The following is an 8,992-nucleotide window of genomic DNA, read 5'->3' on the forward strand; positions in this document are numbered from 1 at the left end:
ACAGGAGGAGGAAGAAGAAGAGGGTTCTAAATCCGCGGCCGCTGGGGACCCCTGGCGGGGACGAAGGCTGCATCAGTCGGAGCAAGTGCTGATTCACGGCCCCGCCCCGTATTCTCCTGGAAATTACCAGAGGACGGGGCCAGGGCCTTAGCCCTGGACCCAATGTCCGAGATAAAGTAACAGGCCAAGGGGGTTCACAGGAGAGGGAGCTTGACCACTGTAGATCCAAATTGCCAGAATGCTGCCCGCCCCTGGGATGGTTGAATTAAGGAACTAAACTGTCTCCCTCTCCCACAAGATTCCAGTTCCCCAACCCCACCTTGAGGTTCTTGGAACCTGATGAGGTGAAAACATGGAAGGACAAATACTGGCCAGGCATACTGGTTAACCTACGGCAAGGATGCAGCCGTCTGCCGGCTGACCCCTGGGGAGCCCCTTCTTCCTCTCTAGGGTGTTGTGTTAAAAATCCAATTCTGTTATCACAGCCTACAACATGTTTAACATGGGTTGTATCTGGGGGTTAACCAATCCTCTCCCCACCTAGGAAATACACTCTGAGGTCAAGCTGACAAAGTCTTGCTCATGTGCTTCCCTTTTTGACATTCAACATAGCTCACATACCCCATAGTTTTGTTTTGACTGCACATTTTATTAATTTATTCAGCAATTATCTATTGAGCACCTACCATGTTCCAAGCATTGGTCTAAACAATGAGGTACGGCAGTGAACAACAACAACAAAACCCTGGCCAAGAAAATAGGCAAGATAAACATGTAGAGCATGTCAGAGAGTGATAAGGAATAAAAAAAAATTAAGTAGGGGATATGAAATGTTGTGTTTGAGAACCTAGAATGAAGGAGTTTCTTTGAAAGAATATTCCAGGCTCCGGGCTATATGCTGGAGGAAGAGGGCGTGGAACCCTGCCCTCAAATAATTTAAAATGTGTTAAGCACTGTTAAGTTTTGGGGTTTGGTTTTGTTTTGTTATTCTTTCAGGCTACATAGGAAGAGATTCTGAAAAGCTTCTCCAGGGAGGTTGGTATCATTTCCAACCCAGCCTTTAAAGGACTTGTAGGATTTGACAGCAGGCAGAGGACACAGGCAGCTGGACTCAGAGGCCGGTTCCTCCCTGACATATTTATTGGTCGGCAAAGAATTCATTGTGTTCGTTGCCTGAAGTGATGGGTAGTGGGGCTGAGGATGGAGTCAGGAGCCAGAACAGGAGCCCTGCATAGCGGGCAAGGGAGTGAAGTCTTTATTCTGAAATAAATAGAAAGCCTGTGAGAGATTTTAACAAAGGCAGAAAGTGAGGTTTGTGTTTTGTCTTCCTCATTGCCTCCTTCATCAGTGCTTACTTAGCACAGTTCCTGGCACACAGTAAATGTGTAGAACATATGAAGTAAAGAAATGAGTGAATGAATGCACTTTAGTGCATTCATTTAGTGCAGTCTCTGCTCTGGCAGGAGTGGAGATGGACTGAGGGAGGAGAGAATCTAGAAATAGCTCTTTTCTCCCCCTCCTCCAACATAGGATCCAGCCCCTCTTCTCTTACTACACCACCCAGCAAAATGCAATCTTGTTGGTGAATAAACCCTCCTGTTTCCTTCTGTCTTTTACATGACTGTTCGCCAAGTCATTCCTCTTCCTTTCTCTTCCTTCCTGCAGGCCAGGCCTGAACCATTCTGGCCTGGGCATCACAGGATCGTGGGAATGAGCCCTTCCAGCCAGTGCTGGTTGTCCACACGTGAATTAAATGTGTCAATGCTAAATCTCGGGCACTTCCTGGCACATTTCAGGCCGCCTCTCGGACCTCTCCACCTCAGTTCCTCTCCCCACTAGCCCAATGTACATAAAAAAATTTTTTAAATTAAAAAATCAAGGCCAAAACTGTTTTGGAAAAGTAAAGCAGATGCAAAGAAAGTGATACAGGAGAGTTGGCATGTCCCTAGGTAGACAGGGAGGTCTCTGGTGGAATAAAGACAGCCATATCCTAAAACTTCAGGTTTTGAAATCACTCCTTCGCTCCAGGACATAATGTAACAAGGCCTTAAGGTTGATAAAATTCCTTTTGGCCTGACACACGGAACAGATCTGATAGATAAAGAGTGGATTACTTTGCTAATTCCTTTAGGATGGGCAAGCAGAACAAACCTGGTAGATGAATTTCATTAGAAGGCTCCAGTTCCCTTCTTCAAACAGCTCCCTTCTTCAGACAGGTTCCCTTCCCCAAGTGGACAAGGGAATGTATAAAAATAAGACCTTTTGCCTCACTCACGGGGCCACCCCCATTCGGGACCCCCTCCCACTCGGGAGCTCTGACTCTTTGCTTTCAATAAACTATCCTCTTTTTAAAACTCTTTGCCTCTCCTGGGTCCGTGTTTCCATTCTTCGGTCTCACGAGACACGATCCCGCCCACACCCAGAAACTGCCGGCAGATCCAATACCATCTACATCATTTGGGGAATCACAGGAAAATATTCCTCCATCAAAAGGATATTCCAAAGCCAAACAGTAATGACATCTGTAGTCTCCACATTGAGGTTTCCATCCAATGGTGCAGGGGAGAGCTGGGCCTGCCCTCCTGTCCCTTTTGATTTTTTTTAAGACTCTAGGCTTAAAGCTGCAGCTGTCCAGCAGCCCATGGTTGTTTAGAGGATTGCTTCAGAGGCATGATGACATTATACAGAGCAAATGGCTTAATATTCTGGCTTCCTCCTCTACTGCCTGGGACTGCTGGAAGAAACCTGGAGCAGGGATTTGGAGAACTAGTACTCCGGCTTCTGCCTGGCCCCCAGCTCTGCGTGCAAGGCTGTACCCTCTCTGGATGTCAATTTCCCCTTCTTTGACGTGAGAAATTAAGCTAAATGAGAACTAAGTGCTCCGCCCAGCTGTGATAGTTGTAGTTCTAGATTCAACGTGTTCCTCTTCCGAAGTAGAAGGCGACTGGCATTCTGCTGTGGAAACAGGAGATCTGTACAGATGTGGGAGATGGTCACGTCCCAAGAATTGAGAGGCTCAGAGTCATCCCTGTTTTTTTAGACAAGAAAGCTGAGACATGGAGATGCTGGGTAACCAGACAAAGGTGACTGCTAGAGGCTGAATTCAAACCCAGGCAGATCTTCCGGACTCCCAGTAGCAAGGACATCTTTTCCTTCCCAGGCTGTGAGGATCTACCCCTTGGTATCTGCTCAGGAAAGGAGAGGCCCTGCCCTCTGGTGACTGGCCTGACACAAGGGCACTGGGCAAGCAGTATGGCTAACCCTCGGCCCCATCTCCAGTGCCGGAGGACATGACCTTTAGGTGTGTCCTGTCCTGCTGGGTTGGTGGACAAGCAGGCCAGTCAGAGACATTAGTGTCCTGCTGCTTCTGTGCCTTCATAAATCATCACCACAGCCCCAGCCTCTGGCTCCTGGCTTCTCCGGCGGCTGCAAAGCTCCCTGATTGGTGGAGAGGCAGCAGAAGTAGCCCCCGCTTCATAAGCTGACAGGCAATGCTCCCTGCCCTGTCCTCTGGGAAGACTTCCCTGTCACTGTCCTAGCAGGCTGGTCGGTAGTAAAGGCAGCGCACACGACAGAGTCAGTGGCAAAGGACAACAGGGAAATCTCAAGGGGCTCCTCTCTTCCTGAAGATACTGAAGCAGTGGAAGAGGCCTGCCCTGGGAGGCAGAACCCACAGGTTGAAGCCTTGGCTTTGCTATTGATCTTGCCGGTGATCTCGAGGAAGTGACTTTACCACTCTCTGCCTCGGATTGTGCAGAAATAAAAGAACCGGACGGATGTTTTTTAAGATCTTCCACCCTCTATAACAACAGCCTTTTAACTCCCTGCCTCAGTGTCTTCCCTGCCTCCCCAGTGAAAGATGTGAAAGATCTTTCCAAATGTACCTTCGCTTTTTCTCCTTCCCTTGCCCTGGCTCTGCCACGCGTGCTTCTCCCACTGTGTATGGGCCAAAGGCCCTGCTCCTTAGCCTGGAATTCAAGACCATTCCTGGGGGCCCCTGCCTACCTCACCTCCCCGGCTGCATCTCACACAAGGCACTCGACTGGCATCACTGGAGCACACAGTGCCCTCTTCCAACTCTGGGCCTTTTCAAAAGCCGCTCCTTCTGTGGGAATTCCTTCTACTCCCACCCCCAGTCACCTCCTACCTCCTCCTCCTTCAGATCAGACCCTATGCGTTGAACTGACTGTTTCCCCTCAGTGCCCCCCCATAACTCCATGCTTCATACTTCCAGCATGGGGTCTAGACCTCCTTACTACACTTGCATTGTATGAGTCTGTCTTGCCCTGGGGTCTTACAAACTATTCCTCAAAGACAAAGATCCATCATCTGAGTCACTTCTGAAATCTGAACCTGGCATGGAGCAAGTGTTCAGGGAAGTTTTATTCAGTGAAAGAGACTCTGCTTCGAGAAAAGATCGACCTCGAAGCTGGTCTTACCATCTGAGGAAGACTTGAAAGGTTTTGCCCCAAACTAGTGGTCATGGCCGAGTTGCAGCAAAAACTCAGGAAGGCGGAACTGGAGACAACCCCAGGAGCAAAGAGGGCCACAGCCCGAAACGATGTCTCGGAGAGGATCCAGACAGTGGATTTTTTTTTTTTTTAATGTTCAAGTGTTGGTGGGTTTTTTAAAAGATTTTATTGGGGAAGGGGAACAGGACTTTACTGGGGAACAGTGTGTACTTCCAGGACTTTTTTCCAAGTCAAGTTGTTGTCCTTTCAATCTTAGTTGTAGAGGGTGCCGTTCAGCTTCAAGTTGTTGTCCTTTCAGTCTTAGTTATGGAGGGCGCAGCTCAGCTCCAGGTCTGGTTGCCATTTCTAGTTGAAGGGGGCACAGCCCACCAACCCTTGCAGGAATGGAGGAATCAAACTGGCAACCTTGCGGTTGAGAGGACGTGCTCCAACCAACTGAGCCATCCGGGAGCTCAGCAGCAGCTCAGCTCAAGGCGCCCTGTTCAATTTTAGTTGCAGGGGGTGCAGCCCACCATCCCTTGCAGGACTCAAGGAATTGAACTGGCAACCTTGTGGTTGAGAGCCCACTGGCCCATGTGGGAATCGAACCGGCAGCCTTTGGAGTTAGGAGCGTGGAGCTCTAACCGCCTGAGCCACCGGGCCGGCCCCCAGACAGTGGATTTTGAAGAGCCTGTTGACATGGGACTGATGACTCACAGAAATGTTCTGTTCTGAGTACCTGGGGCTGACCACCCCTCACCGACTAGCTTCCCTAAATCTAAGGCCTGACTCTCAGATCCCCTAAAACTGATTGGGCTGGAAAGAGGGAAAGATTCCAAAGTCTACTATATCTTTACATTTTAAGTTTTGCCTTCCCCTAAAAAGAGCCAACTTCAAAATTTAGCACATCAAGGGAATGTCTGTCACCATAAAAAAATGGGCCACTGTCTCAAACAAAGAGATAAACTGTCCCCATTCTCAAGAGACCGGTGTTCTAGGGCAGAGGAGCCTGGGCTAGAATTTTCTCCTTAAACTCAGCCGTGTGAACTTGGGCCAAGTGCTTCACCAGTCTGGGTCTTGGGTTCCCCACTGAATTTTAAAGACAAATCTCCACCCTGCCCTCTGAATTGGACTATGACATAAATGCATTCCTTGACTTGATAGAGGGGTCTGAAGCCAGGGTTTTGATGCTTGGAGCTCCAACAGAGGGCAAATGACTCATGGGAGTCCCACGGTAATGGGGATGGTGGCAGCCTGCCCATTACACAGAATGAAGCAGGTGCTTTTTGTTTTTAGAGGACTCCAAGCTGCAGAGAGCCCCGCAGTTGCAGTTCATTTCAAGGAAGCAATTTCTCCATCAGTTGGAACTGTCCAGTGATGGCATGAGCTGAGTCTGGAGAGGGTGGGAAAGGAATCAGCGGTGAAGGACCAGTTACAAAAGCAGGGCCAGACCAGCCAACCAGAGGTGATGCTGAGCAGTAATTTTCAACCTGGCAGTGAATCACAGTCCCCAATACCTGGGGGAAGCTTGACTAGAATACAGAGTCGCAGGTCTAACATACAGGGTCAGAATCTCCAGCAACGGGTCTGGGAACCTGTATGTTTTCAAAGCTCTCTGGGGGTTTCTTCCACCAGGGTAACCTGAAAAGGCCCTGGAAACTCTGATGGAGGCAGGCTGGGTTACCTGAAGAAGTGGAGTGTCCATGAGGCCGTTAGAGAGCTGGCTGAAAGAGGTCGGGGAGCTGGCATTTTCTTGTATTGGCCATTCTGCCGAGTCAGCCCAGCACTAATGCTTCCAGAGTACAAATCCCATTTGGTCATGTAATAGGAACGCTGATGCTGACACAGCAGGCAGACAGGGGCCCGGGCTCCATCCGGGGACGGGAGGTAGGCACAGACATTCAGCACCAACTCCTTGCCCTGAGCCTGGGAGCAGGCAGAGCAAAAGGCACCCCCTCCACGCCAAGCCTTGAGTGAATCAAGATGACTCAGGAGCATTGCCCTGCACTGTCTTCTAGGTTTCAGAGCCAGCCAAATTTCCTCCCCGTCTTCCTGGAGTTTGGGGTTGGCAGTGGAAGGGACGGCAGAAGGACTCTTGTTTGTCTGGTAGAGGAATCCCTTTTGCAGCACCCCAACTCCTGGGAGGCAGCCTTTGCTGGCACACCTCCAGCAACAATCAAGTACCATTTCCTGAGGTCTCCCTTCTTCCGTGGGACAGCAGTCATGTTCCCGGACCCTCCCGCCTACTGTTCCTCATTCTACCTTCTGATGTTACAAGTGAAAGGAAAACCTTTCTCCCCAACAGCCTTTTCCATTTAAGCTGGAACACGTGAAGCCCTTTTGTCTCCACATTGGACCGTTTGCCCAGGAGCAGAGACTAGATTTGAGCATAAGCTCCCTTCATAATACCTGGTACTTCATGGGAATGGAGAGATGGCAAAAGAGATGGATGGCCAGGACATGCATTACTGAGCTCTCGACCCCTGCTCCACTTGAGAAATATGTGCCCAGAGGGTTACGTAAGGCATAAGAGCACTTCATGACAAGTGGAGGTTTGGCCTCCAACCCCAGGACAGCCACCCCCAACCTCGGCTGGGCCAGCTGCCTGCCTCAGGGCTATAATCAATGTTCTGTCCTCCTCCCCCTAGGTCCTCATCTTGGTTTCTAACACTCAGATAGCAAGGAAAGGCCAATCAGTGAGAAAAAACAGGAGAGCAAATGTGTTTGCCCCCATGCCCCCCATAGACAATAGAGAAACCATACTTCAGATGAGAAATTCAAGGCACAGAGAGGTTAAGTAACCTGTCCGTGTCACACAGCTAGGAAGCAGAGGGAATGGGTCATGTATCTCCTATTCCTCATCCCACCATCTAGAAGCGCCACTTCAGTGGAGAGAATTTCTTCTTTTTTGTTGACCCCTTTTCGGAACCAATGAACGCAGACCTGACTCCCTACCCACAGCTGGGTTTATTTCTAACCTCTCCTGTGGAAGGATGCAGATAAAGTGGGGGGATGGGAGGACAGAGGGAGGAGGTGAGTGACCTGCTCACTCATGAGAGTGGGAAGCAGTGTCGTCTCTAGAGGAACAAGTCAAAACCGAGGCCCCCCCTGAGTTGGAGGGACAGTAGTTTCCAGGTATACTGCCCAAGGCTGTGGCTATCCATGCTGGATTCAGGGGTCGGGGACAGTAAACAGAACCCTGGAGACCTGGCTCTACCAATGACTTGCTGAATAACTTTAAACAAATTACTTTTCTTCTCTGGATCTCCATCCCTCCCTTGCAAAATGAGGAACCAGTGATCCATGAGCTGACAGTAAGCCACTTGGGTTAATACAACAGCCTTTACATGCTCTTGGCTTCGCTGAAACGATCTGAACTCCAGCTATCCTGTGCAGATCAGGATGTCTCACAATGACATCATGGAGGTTTCCTGGCTATCTATGACATCACGTGGATTTCTGGATTCTAGGGGCAAGAGAGGAGAGGATAAATAAATGGGTCCTGAGAGGCACCAAGGTTGGGAATCTCAAAATGGACCAGATACTGTCCTTTTAGATTCCTCAGCCAGGAGTGATTTTAAGCAAGGGAGAGAGGGGGTCAGATTTGCATTTTAGAACAGTCACTCTGGCAGCTAGAGCAGCTGGTAGATTGGATGGGAGACCAGAGGAAGGGAGATCATTTGGGGGTCCCTGTAACCGCCCCTGTGAGAGGTGGTGAAGGTTGGCTTAGAGCAGCGGTGGTGGCTGTTGGAGGAGGGAGATGACCAACACGACTACTGGGAAGGTGGATGGTCAGGGATGGTCCCATTCTACTAGACAGAGTGGGTTTCAGGGAAAGATGATGGGTTCCGTTTGGGAAGTAATGAGTATGAAAGGATATATATAGATCCAAGTGAGATACCCGGGTTAGGTCTGGACATAGAAATATGAATTCTCAGTGGGAATAGACCCATGGGCCTGAGTGAGCAGGGGTGAAGTATGGGAGTGGCCAGTACAAATGGTTCAGGAGCCTGCATGGAGCATTGAGAAGCCCAGGAGTCCATGTGACACAGAGACCACAGAAGGATGTGGCCATCGGCCCTCATGGTCCTCCATGGTGACTAATGCCTCCAGAGAACTCATGTAAGGACAGAAAAGGGGGTCATTTCACGAGTTAGGGCATCTCTATTGACCTTGGTGGAGCCCAACTACAGTGGTTCAGGATGGCAGAAGGTAGAGAGGCAACAAATTAGGATTTGGAAATGACTGTTCGCATTGGTAGTTTAATGCTCAGATGAAGGAGGGAGAAGCTGATGTTGCTGAGAAAGAAAGGCCTGGACGATGGAGGGTAGAAGGCACAGGTGGATGAATTGAGGTGGGGAGGTCAGGAGTCCACTGGGATGGAAGGTGGGTGGGCTGGAATTCTGCGTGGAAAGGAGGGAGGTTCCTGGGAAGTTCTTTCTCTGAGGAGAAGCTAAGTCATCTGCTGAGTCACGGGGAGGAGGAGGGGAAGAGGCTGGCAACAGGCTGAAGGTTTCAGGGAGCCTCTGAGGAGAGTGGGG

This window comes from Rhinolophus hipposideros, assembly GCF_964194185.1.
Source record: "Rhinolophus hipposideros genome assembly, chromosome: 7".
Lineage (NCBI taxonomy): Eukaryota > Metazoa > Chordata > Mammalia > Chiroptera > Rhinolophidae > Rhinolophus > Rhinolophus hipposideros.